Below are 16,658 nucleotides of genomic sequence, written 5' to 3'. Positions count from 1 at the left end.
GTTATGAAAGTATTTTTTGTTTTAATTTTTATTATTTATAGTTCTCGAGAACTACCTACTAAAATATATTTTGATTAGACCTTTAACGGTTGAAAGATCGAGCGTATTTGCTGGCTTATGAGAAAAGCAAAGTTCCGAGAAAACCTTAAAAAAATATATATAAATAAATAAACATATTTATTTCTTTTTTAAAAAGTAGTGACAATATTTTGATTAGATTCTTATTGTAATGACAATACTGAATACCAATTTTATTATTGATGTCGAAATTTGTAAAAATGCTTAGTAAAGCAAGTGGATGGAGGTAAAAGGAGGTGCGGATGTGTTTTAGTGTGCGAAGTCAAATAAAGTCGACGCCTCTAATTAATTTCGTCATCATTATTAATTTTAACTGACTTATTTATTTTATCTAAACGGCTATACCAGGTGTGATAAAAAAAAAGTTTGGGAACTAATATTTAGGAAATAATGAAGCTTACTGTCTATTCGGATTAGTTTCCTTGACTGTATATAAGCCCTTGTGGGTAGCACAGATGGTATTATCACCGTTTTCACACACTGGATGGAAAAGACAGCAGATTATATACTGATTGCAGCACTTTTTTTGCAACTTATTAAAGCATACCTGTGTCGCGTTCAGAATAATTTCCTCAGTCGTTCCAAATCTGTGACCTTCCAAGAAGGCTTTAAGCTTGGGGGAAAAAAATAATAAAAACACCGAGATCTAAATCCTATGAGTATGGGGTGGGGGGGGACACACGATGGAGTGGTTCCCAAAGGTTGCGAATATAGATTGCCATCCGCCTTTACTTTTTACTCAATCCGTTTAAAGCATTAAGCACTTCAATCAGGTCTCACAGGTATCTCGTTTTCAGACGCTCCAATTTACAAAACTGGAGTCATTCTTCGTAAGAGTACCTATTTGTGCCTCTAACTAACCTTGTTGCTCTTCTCTGCACCGTTCCAACAGATCTACGTCCTTCCTAAGAGGCTTCCGGACTTAGGTGCAGTACTCAAGCCTAACCATCGCCCGATAGTATGGTGCTGAGTCCAGTGTTATTTTCAGTATTTATTAATGTATAGTCTACGTTTTCAGGTGATACGAAGGTTTACAGTGATTAATGACAGTAATCAGGGTATGCTAGTCAAACAAGGTGTAGAAAAAACAGGCAAGTGGGCTGAGAAGTGGCAATTCAAGTTTTAACATTGACAAATGCAAGTTATTGCATGTCGGTAAACAGTAATCCCAGTATAGCATAGCAGTTAGGTGGAATCACACTGAAGGTGGTGGAGAATGGAAAAGACCAAGGGGGGGTAATGGTGCAGACAAGAAATTCTCTGGGCAGTGCCGACAACTTTGTTAGGACATATTGTACATAGTGTTTGGGAAAAGGGCGCCACAGGAGTTTCCCACAACTGCGCCATAAGTGCTCTTGTAAAATATACATTACTCTGTAAAGGCTAAACAAAAGTGTGTGGTATGTGAGAAGTATTATGCTGGCTTCTGTTGCTGTGGTCTGGCTTTTGGCCGCAGGACCCTTAATGGGACCCCACGTTGCCCGTACACTCCACTAGGAGGTAAGCCAAGCTGCCCATTATTTCCTGGCAGGACTTCCTAGGACAGCTCATGGGCTTTTGTGAATGATATACAGGAATTTTTCAGCAAGGATAAGGAAGTGGTTATGCCGTTGCACAAGGTAAAGGTTACGCCTCATCTTAAGTACTGCATACAGGTCCGGAAGGTTCATTTTAGAAAGAATGGCGATCTGTTGGAAAGGGGCAGAGAACATAAAGGGTACTCTTAGTACTCTCAAGTAGAAATGTGATTGAAGTGTTTAAGGTTATGAATTGACCGAGTAAACTCAGTGCTGATTAGCATCTTTCCTCTTGCTCAGACTACACCCATGAAGAGGTATAAATTCAAACTGAGAGCGAATGGTTGCAGGATAGTTGTGTGGAAGTTTTCTTTCAGCCATCAGGCTTCAATTCTAGAAATTGCAGCATCTGGAGGCTAGAGACTTGCGAGGAGAAATCTGATTATTATTATTATTAGCCATATGGTGCAAGGAAGCCTGAGGCTTTTGCTGCACCAGATTGATGTAGTTAAGGCTTTGAATGGATTACATAAGCTCCATGCATGGCATCTTTCTCTTGCTCACTCTACATACATGAGGATATATAAATCCAAATTGAGAAAGGGGTGTTACAAGATAGAAGTGCAGAAGTTTGCCTTCAGTCAACGAATAGTTCATTGGAGGATCAAACTCCACCTGGTGTTGTGGAAGTGTACCAAGAACTAGACAAACTATTAGAAGAGACGGATAGGTGATGTTGGAAGTTTTTTTTTTTGTTTGGTTGATGGTATATCAGTGGTTTTCAACCTTTTTTTAATAACGGCACCCCTAAGTAATTTATTTTATTTTGCGGCACCCCTACTCAATCTACTCAATTTTCTGCCTGTTAGATCCGATTCTCTCTCAAATATATATATATATATATATGTTATATGATAGTTATTATAATAATATAACTATAAAAATTATATTTTATAATACCAATTATATACAGGGTGATTCACTACCAGTGCGACAAACTTGCAGGAGGTGTAGGGGGCACAAAGACGAATCGGAATCACATAGCATTGCAGGGTCCGAAATACCTTCGTCATGCGGTAGAGGACGTTGAACGGGAGATCGCGTGAACAGCGATCCCGCTGGAAGTCAGCATTTGCGAACCGTTTCTGTTGAAGAAACCAAGTAGCAAAAGTCCTCCGGAGTGGATAATCCGCAGGTTCCAATGATTGGACGCGTTGCAGATGGTATGAACTCATTTGGTTTGTTGACAGTATCCTCCATACAGTGGATTGGGAAATACCCAATCGTTGGCCTATCGCTCGAGTACTCGTACTCGGATTGCCTTCTGCAAGACGTAGGACAGTCTACTCATTGTCTGGCGTCCTCGTCGTTCGCTCTCGATTCATGGTCCCTCTCGTGAAACAACCAGTCTCACGTAACCTTCTGTGCACACGTGCGCGAAAATCGTATGATGAGGAGCACGCCTGTGCGGGAAACGTTCCTGGTACAAGCGCAGAGCGGCGCGCCCGTTACAGTCCGCAGCTCCATACGCGAGGTAAGTGTCGGCCAGTTCAACGTTTGAATACTCGTCCATTCTACTGCCTCGGGAACCGGTTCGCAAATGCTGACTTCCAGCGGGATCGCTGTTCACGCGACCTCCCGTTCAACGTCCTCTACCGCATGACGAAGGCATTTCGGACCCTGCAATGCTATGTGATTCCGATTCGTCTTTGTGCCCCCTACACCTCCTGCAAGTTTGTCGCACTGGTAGTGAATCACCCTGTATATATATATACAGTATATAATAATTTTATTCTTTATATAGAGGTACTAAGTAAACATCAATTATAAATCACCACAAAATTAAAAAGATACTGTACACCGTTTTATAATGAAATAAACATAAATAAGAAAAAATAAGTTTAAGTAACTTAAACATAAAGTACGTGGTACCCCTGGAACATTGTTGCAGCATCCTGAGGTGCCGCGGTACCCCGGTTGAAAACCACTGCTGTATATGCTTACTTTCTTGTATCATTTGCTGTTGCTAATACTAACTCATATAGCAAAACGATAGCCTCTTTTCACTACTGTCAAAGTTGATCCTGTATATCATCGATTGAACCCCACGCTTTTTCACAATGTGGTTGAGTTAATCGGTCCAGGATGTAGTACAGTTTTATCAACCAGAAGCTTGAATTTTTCATTTAAAACAGACAAATACTAGTCGTAATGCAAATGATGCAAGAAAGCATCATTTGCGGTCGAGGTGTTCTCGTCTGGGGAGGCGTTATCTTGGATGGACGTACACAACTCCAGATACTGGAAGGCGGTACTGTAACCGGTGCACGCTACTGTACTGAGGTAATCCTTCCCCATATGCGTCTGTTCCGAGGCGACATTGGCCCCGAGTTCGCGTTTATGGATGATAACGCCACAGCCCATCGCACTGCAGCTGTTCATATGCTTTTGGAAAGTGAGGACATTGTTTGTACGGATTGGCCTGCCCGTTAATCCGATCTAAATCCCATCGAACACATATGGGATGCTCTGGGGAGACGCCTAACGGCATGCCCACACCAACTAGACAATGTTCACCAGCTGAAGATGGCGCTGACAGAGGAATGGACGATATTACCGCAAGAACTTAACATTGTTCTAAGTATGGACAGATGGTGCAAAGCTGCATCGACATTAGGGGTGACCATATCTCCTACTGAGGACCACCTCTTCCCTTTGTTCCATCTTTAGCAGTGATGCATCTGTATCATTGCAGCCGGTGCTATGTTACCATTTTTGAATAAAGTCTCTCTGTACCGTTTTGTTTCCGTTGTTGTGTCGGTATTGTTTCTTTTATCATTTTCTCTACCTCAAGAGGTTCCTTTGGTATGCTTCTCCCATATCCAGGTCAATCCTATGAGAAGCTACAGATGAAAACCTGACTGGTCCTTACGTTTTGCACACCAGTGTAAAAGAAAGCTCAACAGTAAAATTGTGTGCAATAGCAGCTAGTAATAAATGGGCAAGTTACGATTTAGATGACGCTACCCTTGAAAATCAGCCAACTGACACGTTCACTGGGAATTCACTGACAGGCTTTAAGGACAGTAGCAATATTGCAGATAAGGTTCATTCTGAATGCCTTTAAATATTGAAACGTCAGCTAGCTTAAGTAAATGTGTGAGAAGCCCGAATCGACTTTTTCGAAAGGTCGATTCGGGCTTTTGCTTAGGGGTTAGGAGTTAGTTATTGAGATGTGTGCAGGTTGCTAAAAAAATAAATAAATTGCATTCTTACTTCCATGGGACAACGTATGATACTATGAGCGAATGGACTCCCATTACGTTTATCATTAGTATCAGCTGTTCGCAGCCCTAGTGAGTAGCACAGTTGGTAGAATCGCCGTCCTCCACACACCTTGTGGAAAAGACCTGGGTTCGAGTACCATCGATGACGAGAGGAACACTTGTGAGCCTTTTTAACAAAGTGGCTGAGTTAGTCGGTCTCAGGCGAGGGTGGCATGGTTTTTTCTCCAGGAAACTCAGGTTTTTCGGACACCAAAACAGAAATAGAAATCGACCACAGAACACACTCAATTTACAGGCAGTATACATGGTGGAGAAATATGGCCTTAGTCGCTGATGCTTCTAAAACCCTACAACGACAACAATAACAACAACAACAGCTGTTCACTGTTTAGTAACAGCAAGGAAAAAATATGTATTCATTCATTAAAGCCTGTCATGCAAGTCATGTTCTTTACGCAATAGTAGCATGAGCTTCATCATCAAGTGCCACCGTTAATGGTGCATATTTTGCAAGATGTGATTCAGTGAATTGAGGCCTGCATTGCGTTAGAAACAACTTGAATTTATGAAGAACGTGGTGCCATTTACCGTCACACGGCACACTGATATCCCATCACTATGGCGATGTTTAATCTTTGCTGCAGATCTCCGTTGGGATTTGCCAGTGCAGCCCCTTTATGTATTAGTCTTACCCTCATATGATTATTTTTGTTACTTCAGCTGAAGGAACCATTTCGTGGACACAAGTTTGAATCTGCAAATGTCATTTCCATAGCTGTCTCAGGACCATCGCCTTTCCCCCTGAGGACGACCGATTACAGCAGAAGTTCTGTAGAAGTGCATTTGTTCATGGACCAATTTGCATGTGGTGTGGGCTTAACAAAACCAGGAGTAACTGAATGGGAAACCCAAGTATCTCCGTTTGAGATCGGCTAACTGAAGGTTCCACTGGAGAGAACCTCAAGAAATTCTTTCAGTTGTCGACGAGTTCGGATCTAGACGTCTCCAAACGAGTGACAAGTGCCATTATACTGTCATGGAGGATGCCCAATTATTGATAACGCGAAGGCGGTATTTTAGTGCAAAGGTCAATTCGGCTACTAATTTAGCGTGCTGACCTGGCTCGAAGCCGAGATTCAGTTAATCCCCAAAGTGTTCATTATTATTATTTTAGGGTTGCCCGTAATTAAATACATTAACCCGTATTTGTGTCTGTAAATTGCGCATGTTCTATGGTCGATTTGCCTGTTTTGCTGGACGAAAAAAACCCCAATTACTGGGGAGAAAAACCTTGCTATCTATGCCTGAGACCGACTAACTCAGCCACGGAGTGAAAAAAGCTCATTAAAGTTCCTCGCGTCATCGACGGGATTCGAACCCAGGCCTTTTCCAACCGGTGTGGGGAGGACGGTGAGGATACCACTGTGCTACCCGCGCAGCCCCAAAGTGTTCAGTGAGATTAAGAGCTCTGTGAAGGCCAATGAAGCTCCTGCACGGCCTTCAAAGCAAGTCCCTACAGACTGCACAAAATGCGACATCGCACATTGTCATGCTGAAACAGAAAAGGGTACTCCCCATACTACCGTAACCACAGTACAGAAAGAGCAAAATTGTCCAGAATGTCAGTGTACCGTGTGGAATTCACTGTTCTAGGAATGATGACCAGTGGTCCAGTCCCAAACCATGAGAAACAACCCCACGCAGTGATAACACCTCTGCCAAACCACAGCTGGGACGACACTCTCTGGTAAATTTACTGGACCCAAACATAACCGTTAAATCCTAAAACCGTGTACATTTATTCGTTACTCCATAATACAGCTTTCAATGTTACGGGAACCAATTACAATGTGTTGTGCACCATGCAGGTGGACGCTGTGTATTGCATGCTGTGACGTTTGGTCAAAATCCAATGCGATGCAGTGCCCCACATCGTCCTTATACTAATACCAGTTCCTATGGCCTCCTGGAACTCCAAGTTGACAGTACAGAAAACACTGTTTTTTGTAATCATTTCAGAACACACCTTAATTGATAACAATAACCGATGAAACTAGAATGCAGATGTTCAGCGCTGTTCATTCATGCGGAGCGGAAATGTGCATATAAAAAGGTGGAAGTGGGCAGAAAGAAAACATGAAAATCAATTAATATAAAATAGTTTAATTTGACAGTCTACTATATCTTCGAGAAAATCATCAATAAAAATAAAACTGTCATAATATTTCTTGAAATTCATACAAATTGTTAAAAATAAATAAATATTAAAATCAAGAATCAGAAAAGGATTGAGGGTTTACTTAAAAGTCAGACTGATAGGAGTACAAATACAGCATTTTCTTTCACTGGGTAACGATACCGATAACCATGTGAACGGCACAAAGCAAAAGCAGTAACTAGATACGCAACGCGTACCTAGTTACTGCTTAATTAATATCCTAGTTAAGTTACTAATTAATCTCCGTGTGCCATTCAGTTTTTCTGCAATGGCACACAGAGATTAATTGCTAATATTACGATATACTATTATGACTCCCCGTTGGGCATTGCCGAGCCCAAAGTCTCGACTCGTATTTAAAGTGTATTTCTTTGATCAGCTTACTTCTAGCTTGAACACGATTACTTTTACACCTCTTTCTGACAAGTGTATGGCTGGTATGGTTCATTTTCTCTAAATCCCAGCCAAGGTACTTTTGGCAGTACTCGTTGGTTCTCTCAGTAAAGCCTGCTCCCCTGCCTTTCCTAGATGGCAGGGGAACCATCTAGGAAAGGCAGGGAAAGGCTGTAAACTGATGATTGATGATAGAGTTAGCATAGTAGTTTCGATTTGTGTACATCCACCCCGCATAGAAATGGCCTATGTTCGAATGTCATCAAAGACGAAAGAATTTTATGGTCTTTGCTGGAAGAGCTGCCAAGTTACTAGGTCTCAAGCGAGTTTTGAATTGTTTTTCATCCAAAAAAATGGGTCTTTAGTCCAGTAAAACAGCTAAATCGACCATAGAATACACGCGATTTATAGACACAATACACTGATGCATTCCTTATTTTGGAGAAAAGACAAACACAGTTTCAGCATACACCATTCTCTAGGGATGTTTAACATCAACCTCGCAACATTGTATCTGAATTTACCTGATCATACAGATTTAAGGAATGAGTATAGTGACTACAAAGAGTTGTTTTCATTCTTTCAGGAAACAACAAAAATATCCGTACAGTGTATAGTGTTTCTTGTCCAGCGGCACCGGAGGTTCCCCCTTCAAACAGCGAAGTATGCTTTGTGACGCAGTAGAACCCTGAGTCACAAATCCCAAGTTTCCGTCCACCATCTCGGGGAGGCAGCCGGGTACTGTAGAAGAAATACTCTGGCAGGGACGAACCCTGGACTGCGCCCGAGCTTGCCAGAGAGGGCCACGGTGTTAAAAAAAAAAAAAAAAAAAAAAAATCCAGAAGGGAAGATGTGAAAGGGGATGACAGTGGAGGGAGAGAGAGCAGAGTAAGAAGGTTAGGCTGGATGATAAGAAGGCTGTACACCAAAAAGTAGGAAGTTAAAGAAATAGAGGGCACCCCTGTGGAAGAATCCCATCATCCACACGGAGGAAGGAAGACTGACAAAAAAAGTAAAAGATTTTGTAGTGGTACAGTCCACCAGGCGAAAAATAGGGATGGGAAGTGGGGGATATCAGTAGCAGTCAGTGCGCATCGGAGTAAAAAGCTTACAGATTTAGAAAACGGTATGTTAGTTGGTTACCATATCAGTAATTTTTAAAAGCGACAACACATGACACTACAATGCATATGAAATAAAATGTTCTTTGGGGGAAGTTATTCTCTCGTGGTGCATCTCTGGTACAATCAACTGTTTGGGCCTTCTAAAGTCAACAGTGGCTGATGTCAAAAGATAGGTCGAGGGTTACGCTGCAGTCAGACATGAACATTCTATAATACAACTCGTTACCCCATAGGACCTCTCCCATTGTTCCAAAGTTCACTAACAATCCCATTAATCGTGGACTCTGATTATTGTTATCATTTATTTATCCCTTAACGTATTTTATCTTTGTCCTAAATATTGCTTATTGTACAGCTATAATAAATGTGATCTTATCAATTAATAGAAGTTTTTGCTCTTCATGTTAATCTCTTCCTTAAAACCATAACTTTATTACGTTGGTTGTTTATCTAATCTTTATTATGTTTGTTAATAATAATAATCCAGTTAGTCATTTGAGGTTCTAATTAACTTCACGTGATTTCTGTGGTCTTAATCTCTGACCTTTCAGTCTCTTCGAAAAAGTTCTTTTACTCATCCTTGCAAAGAGTTTGAGCTCTAATTTGAGGTAATTTGTGAAACAAGCCCATTATAACAACAAAATTAGATCGTTCTTATATCAGTGACCTTTTCCAAAATACGAATAGTGACCTTTTCCAAAATACGAATAGTGACCTTATCTACTGACCTTTTCCAAAATACGAATAAAATATTTGTATTCTCCTCTCATTTACTAATACAAGACTTCGAAAGTCCTCGTCCGCATGTAGCAACTCCACTCTGATTGGGGGATTTCGATTAAATTTTATATTTTGTTCTTTTCATACATAATAGGTTTGTTTAACTCAGCATTTGACTTTACAATTTTCTATATAAAACTACATTAGTTTCGGATGTCCCAGCATTACTCAAGAAGGAAACTTCGGTTCGATCCATGATGTGCAGGCATGTTTTGTTGGTGTTTGGAAGCTTCTAAGACCAATTTCGATTCCATTCTTTCCCCAACAAATATATACGTATATGAAAGTATGTTTCAGGCATTACACAAGAAGCTGAAGTCAAATGATCGACACAAAATTTTCAACGCATTTTTGTTGGCCGTTGGGGAAGTTTCAGGCCCAATTCCGATTCTGTCCCTCCCAGCTCTCACCCCTACAAGAACAAACATGATAAGAAGCAGTAAGATAGAATTAAGACTGCTAAGTCAAGATACCATCCAGCAGTGTTTTTAGTGCTACAAATCCGTATTTTAAATCAAACTATGAAACCTAGATAAGGTTATCTAAAGAAGGGGTGATCCATTATTAGTTAAGCTGGAGGAGAATCAGTAATAAAGTTGCTTTGTGTTCGCCATAACCATAACCGCCTTAATCTCTGATGATAAAATCTTCAGTATATTTGACAACCCGTGATAATGAAGTTACTATAGTAACGAATACGGTACAGTTTTGAATAAAGGGGTTAATGGATGACAAAATCGTTTTGTGGAATATAACTTTAGGGTTAGCCTTTTCAATGGTTATTGCCATCTACAATTTACCTTTTTGTTTATTAACATTTCGAGGATAATGTTTTTTTTTTTTCTCCCGATATTTTGATATTTTTTATAGCGACACGAAGAAAGACAATTATTTCAAAACAAACGCGTTTTTTCTTCTTTTTATTCACTCATACAATTTACACAACAAGACAGATTGATTTTAATTGGTATGTTTTTAATATTTCTAAAATTTAAAAGTGTTTCAAAACTGCTGTACTATAATTTTAAAATAGTGATTCAGTGTTTTTTTTTTTTTTCATTTAAAAATTAAATTCACAAAATTTAATAAAAATATTTTAAGTGATAGGTATCTTTCAAATCAAAAAATTATTTTGAACACGTAATAACAGCGATTACTGTGTATCATGTTGTATTAATAGTTGGTTCGTTTTTCTGAACTTTTGATACATATGGAGCCAAAGATCCAGAACAGTTCCACTGACTCTTAAATCTGAAACTGCATAATAAATAGTGGTCCATCCATCAAAAAAACAAAAAAATCTCAATGTTTCGCGCACTTACTATATACAGGCTAATATGGGGAAAAGCTTGGCTCCACTTTTGCATGTATTCTGATTCTGCTGCTTTTGAGCTAAGGAATAATGAAGGGAACTACGGGATAAGATCGCTGAGATCGTTACTGTAGGATTTGGGGGAAGATAAAGATGTTAGTAAGGCAGCTTTATCCGAAGGCATTTACGTGTCAGCGCACAACCGTGAATTTATTGGCCTGTGTATAAACGTTTGAGATCCGATGAAGGTTGCCCAGTTTCGGCTTTTTCTTTCAAGAGTTCATTTTTCCTGTCTCCCCCCCTCCCCCATGGTTGGGTCCGAAGAGCACTTGCAGTGGTCATGTGATTACACAAATCACAAGCACGGAATTTGGAGTTTGCTGGTAGCATTTCTTTAACATGCCATAAGCCTATGACAAGGTCATAAGCAAAAATTTTATTGTTAAGGCCGAGCAATGATTTATAAAATATAACATATGAAATACAATAAGTGACACTAAACTATCACGTTATGGGCCTGCATATTACTGAATATGGGACAAAGGTAATTGAACACACCTTATTAGCATTAGTAGAGGCATATGATTCAAGAAAGCAAGCTTATACAATATCATAAAAAAAAAAAAATTACCATTTCACACAATCAATTGCTCTAAAAGTTTGTCCAGTTCTTTCTTGAATTTATTTAAGCTGCCAACTTCCACAACGATAGATAGAAGTCTGTTCCAGCAATCAAACACCCTCTGGCTAAAGGCAAATTTCCGCACATCTGTTCTACAACTGTCCTTCCTCAATTTAAATTTATGCCTCCTCAGGTTCGTAATCTGAGCAAGACGAAGAATCCCATCAGCACTGAGCTTACTCAACCCATTCAAGGTCTTATACACCTCAATCAGATCACATCGCAGGCGTCTAGTCGCCAGACGCTGCAATTTGCAGAATTTAAGCCTTTCTTGGTAAGAGCATCCCCTTCGTTCCTCTCACCAATCTTGTTGCCCTTCTCTGTACTCGATCTAGCAACTCTACATCATTCCTAAAATGAGGCCTCCAGACCTGTCCACATAAGCAGTTCGGTAACGTCACGAGAAGTCACTGCTTTTTCTTCGTCAGACTTGTTAGAATGACTCCTGAATTGGTCTGTAACATTTTCAATAAAAGTGATCGACTGGTAACATTTTCAAATAAAACAGCTTAATCATTACACTTGTTAGAGTAGCTAATTGTATTTACATATTCATGTGATGAATAACTACGTAATATCATCTTTCAACTAATTAAAAATAAGTTGTTCTTTTAACATTCCTGGCCTGAAAAGTGAACAAACTGGAAATGATAAATGTCTTTCCTAATTTGAAGGAAGGCATTTTCCCTTTCTGCGTTTACTCCTGATGAAGAGTGAAGTGGAATAACCACTTCGTGTAAAATTAAGTGGTTATTCACTTCATTTTACAGTGAAGTGAAGCTTTCCGAAAACTGTAATATTTTGTTCACCATCCTGCCAATTATGTAGGAATTTAATTTTGAAATGTTGTACATTGGTGCAAACAAAATTATAATTTATGGATTAATATAAGATAAATATATTCTTTTAGTTATAAACGCAACAGACTTAAAATAGGTAATATATATGTATAGAAATCAGGCACTGCACGTATTGAATAATTTGCATGTAGCTGCATCATCGAGTAAAACTAAAACGTTTGATCGAGAAATAAAATTTTATTTTACTTTATTTTAATTTTTTATTTGTGACTCTTAATGTTGGGTTCAATAGTAAAAACCTTCCCCGGAGTTCAGGGGAAAGTTTTTACTTTTTTTTAAGTTTTTAAGTTTGTTGTGTTTATAACTAAAAGAATATATTTATCTTATATTAATCCATAAATTATAATTTTGTTTGCACCAATGTACAACAGTTCAAAAAAAATAAATTCCTACATAATTGGCAGGATGGTGAACAAAATATTACAGTTTTTGGAAAGCTTCATTTCACTGTAAAATGAAGTGAAATAATTTTTAACTTCAACACAACTGTAAATTAGCAAGAAAAAAAAATTACGATATGGAAATTGTATCTACAACCTTGACTAGTCGCCCACGTATGTAGCACAGTTCGTATAATCACGGTCCTCCCCATTCCAGGTGGAAAACACCTGAGTTCGAATCCCCTCAATGACGCCAGCCAGGAATATTTATGGGTCTTTTTCATAACGTGCTGAGTTAGTCGGTCTCAGGCGAAGTTGCATGGTTTTTACGCCCGAAAACACTGGTTTTTCTTTCAGCAAACAGCAAATTGAGCAGAACACACAATTTACAGACATATTATATAGGAGCAATATGGCCTGAGTTGCTGATGCACCTGACCTACAATTTAGTCTGTCTAATTTTAGACCTCAAAGCTTCATAAATGTTATTCTCAATGGGACTGGCTCAAAACATGTGCTGAGCTTTGTTTGCTTGGCTACAGGATGCTAAATTAACTAAGTCCTAGACAAATTAGCACCTGGAAAATAGTTCATACTTCGCCTCTACAACTTAAATTGTATTTCATTTTTGAGACACTTGCATGTGTGCGCCAGGGGCGAGTTCCTCGCTTTCTTGTGCTTTGACACAACACAGTCCTAGCTGACTGTTTTGGATGTTTCCGGCTCAGCAGCTACTTTGGTCATAGCGCTAGAGTTCATATAGATAACTTTGTATTATGTCTATACAAGAGTGTGAATGGGCCTATTTGCATGGGCAGATAAACTCCAGAATGTCAAGCGAAGAAAAGCCATACTCTCTCTCTCTGTAATCAACTCATTATAGCTCGGACTCAAAAGGCCTTTAAGAATTCGTCTAATTCCCGATAGGATTCGAACTCTGATCCTTACGAACGGCGACAAATAGAGAAATCGCCCCACTGTCACAGAGGATTGTATTGAAGAAGCAATGTGAGCAATCACTAAAAGGTGCCTAAGCCGAAGATAAGCCAAATGTTACAGTTATTTATTTATTTTTTTTAAATACACTACTCAACAAAATTAACAGACCACGTAGAAAACGTGGTGTAACTCGTGCAGCTTGCGACGAAGCGGTACAGAATTTGTTATGGTGGTGTACCATAGAATAACGATGACATGAGGAGAAAGCGAGAAACTTCGGACAGGCATAAGGGACGTTTATAGGCATTGTGTAAGAATTACTAAAAAACACATTACGGAAGTCGATACAAGATGCTCGAAAATATGGTCGCGTGACATCAGCATACGGCGTATGATCCCCTCCAACAGTTAAACAGGCCTGATAGCGGTGAACCATGCTCTATCGAGCATGGTAAGGATGTCTATAAGATTCTGTGGCAACAAATCCCATTCTTTCACCAGCGCATACCTTAGCTTACCAAGCGACCCAGGAGTTGGCTGTCAGCGTGCAATGCGATACCCAAGGGCCTCCCACATATGTTCGATCAGATTTGAGTCTGGTAATCGTGCTGGCCACGGCAATATCGTTGGATATCTTCAGTTTCAAGATATTCCTCACCACTTGAGCTCTATGTGCAGTGGTGTTGTCGTGCATGAAAAGAAAATCTGGGCTAACTGCTCCCCTAAAAAAGTCGCACATAGGGGGAGAGGATATGTTCTCGTTACCTCTGCGCAGTTACGGTACCCCTATCAAAAACATGAAGAAGCAAAGTTTCATGGATATTTGTAACTATCACTGAAACTGCAACACAAAAAACAAAACTGAACTTTATGATCATATCACATTATAAATTTGAAAACAAACACATTAATAATAAAAAAATCATAATGGTTCTCTGTAGGATTTAAATAAAACTTTACAAAAGGCAATCAAAAAAATTATCACGAGGGCTCGTCCGGGATTTGAACCCGGGACCTCTCGCACCCTAAGCGAGAATCATACCCCTAGACCAACGAGCCACAACGAAAGGGCTCGGATGTACCTTGAAGTGGCTAAGAAAACAGTTTAAGGAATTTTTATTTTTGTTAAGAATTTTTTGAAGTATGTGCTTTTCATCTCTTTTTTATTGCTTAAATTAGATATTTACTGATACTTAGAGATACACTAATATAAGACTGAAATAAAATTCATAACTATACTTTCATAATCTGTATGTGTTCATTGTTCTATAGAATTTGTTCTTGGGCCGATTTATATGTGACGCGAGCTGGACTAACTCATGGGGAAACCCTACTCCCTCCGCCTGAGACTGGAGAGGACTTATGCAAATTCCTTCAGTCGTCGATATAATTCAAACCAAGACCTCTCCAAACGAGTGACAAGCGCCATTATACTGTCACGGAGGATTGTTTGTTTGTTATTTGGTTTTTAGGAGCATTAGCAACTAAGGCCATATTGCTCCGGGGATATGCGGTGGTCATTCCCTGACCTTTCCGCATCCTCTGTATTTGGTGGGCACGGGCTCGAACCCCAGTCTAATCAAGAAGCGTGTGCTACGCACTGCTGCTCGTGCACACCTGGCTACGGAGGCGCCAACACGGAGGATGCCCAATTTTTTGTTCACCCATAGGTGGTATTTTAGCCCATTCCTCCTTCAATGCAGCGGGCAGTTCCGCTCCTGACGCAGTGTGTTGTTTTGGCTCGATGCCGACATTCCACTTCATCCCAAAAGTGTTCAGTAGGATTAAAAGCTCTTGCACGGCCTTCAAAACAAGTCCATACAAGGCCGCACAGTGCAACACCGCACATTATCATGCCGAAACAGAAAAGGGCACTCCCTATACCGTTACCACAGTACATCAAGAGCAGAATTGCCCAGAATGTCAATGTACCGCATGGCATTCGTTGTTCTAGACATGATGACCAGTGGTCAAAGCCCAAACCACGAGAAATAACCCCATACAGTGATAGCGCCTCTGCCAAACACCCTCTGGTAAATAACGTTCTCTGGGAATCTTCCGGACCAAACATAACCATTAGATCGGAAAACCGTGTACAGTGATTCGTCACTCCATAACACAGCTTTCAAACGTTAAGGGCACCAATCATGATGAGTTGTGCACCAGGCAGGTAGACCTTGTGTACTGCGTACTGTGATGTTTGGTTGAAATTCAATGCGATGCAAATGTCCTTGTACTAATACCAGTTCTTATGGCCTCCTGGAACTCCAAATTGACAGTACAGTAGATGCTGCTTATGATCACTTCAGGACACAGTGTAATTGATAAAACAGAATTGATAATCGATGAAACTAGAAGGCTGCTGTTCAGGGCTGTTTATTGATGCAGAGCGGAAATATGTATATAAAAACGTGGAAGTGTACAGAAAGAAAACATGAAAATCAAGTAATATCAAATATTTTAATTTAATTGTTCACTATATAAAGTCATCAATAAAAATGAAACTGTCATAATATGGAAATCCATACAAATCGTTAAAAACAAATAAATATTAAAATCAAGAAATAGTAAAGGATTAATACTTTAATCTAAAACAGTGAGATTGGTAGGCGAAGAGATACAGTATTTTATTTCATGGAGTAACGATACTGACAACTGTAAGAAGCAACAGCAGTAACCAGACATGCAACGTATCAGAGTTCCAAGAACAAACATAGTCCTGATGGTTCTGTTGTCACTTCAGCCAAGGATAAAGCTGACCTGCTAGCATTCCATTTTTCTTCCAACTCATGTATTAATGATCTTGGTAAAACACCTCCCACCATTCCCAACACGCTCCATTCAATGTCTCCTGTGGTCTTCCGTCAAAAGGATGTCAGAAGGATTTTGACGAATCTTGATGCTAAGAAAGCTCCTGGTCCCGATGGTATTTCTCCACTTGTTCTCAAAACCTGTGCTTCTGAACGTACTCCTATTCTTTGCCGCCTTTTTCCACTATCTTATTTCAAAGGTGTTTTTCCTTCTGCTTGGAAATTTGCTCATATCCAGCCAGTTCCTAAAAAGGGTGACAAATCCCTCCCATCCAATT

At 39.7% G+C, this 16,658-nt stretch overlaps 1 non-coding gene across 1 annotated transcript; it reads right to left on the bottom strand.

The window, feature by feature from the left end:
* Window positions 1–14,557: 14,557 nt before the first annotated feature.
* Window positions 14,558–14,629, bottom strand: TRNAP-AGG (transfer RNA proline (anticodon AGG)). The gene has a single exon. It is a non-coding gene; the product is annotated as a tRNA-Pro (tRNA).
* Between the last annotated feature and the right edge of the window lie 2,029 nt (window positions 14,630–16,658).

This window comes from Mastigoproctus giganteus, chromosome 13 (genome assembly GCF_048544385.1).
Source record: "Mastigoproctus giganteus isolate SK-2022 chromosome 13, ASM4854438v1, whole genome shotgun sequence".
NCBI classification, from domain to species: domain Eukaryota; kingdom Metazoa; phylum Arthropoda; class Arachnida; order Uropygi; family Thelyphonidae; genus Mastigoproctus; species Mastigoproctus giganteus.
This window is presented reverse-complemented; position numbering and strand designations above follow the sequence as displayed.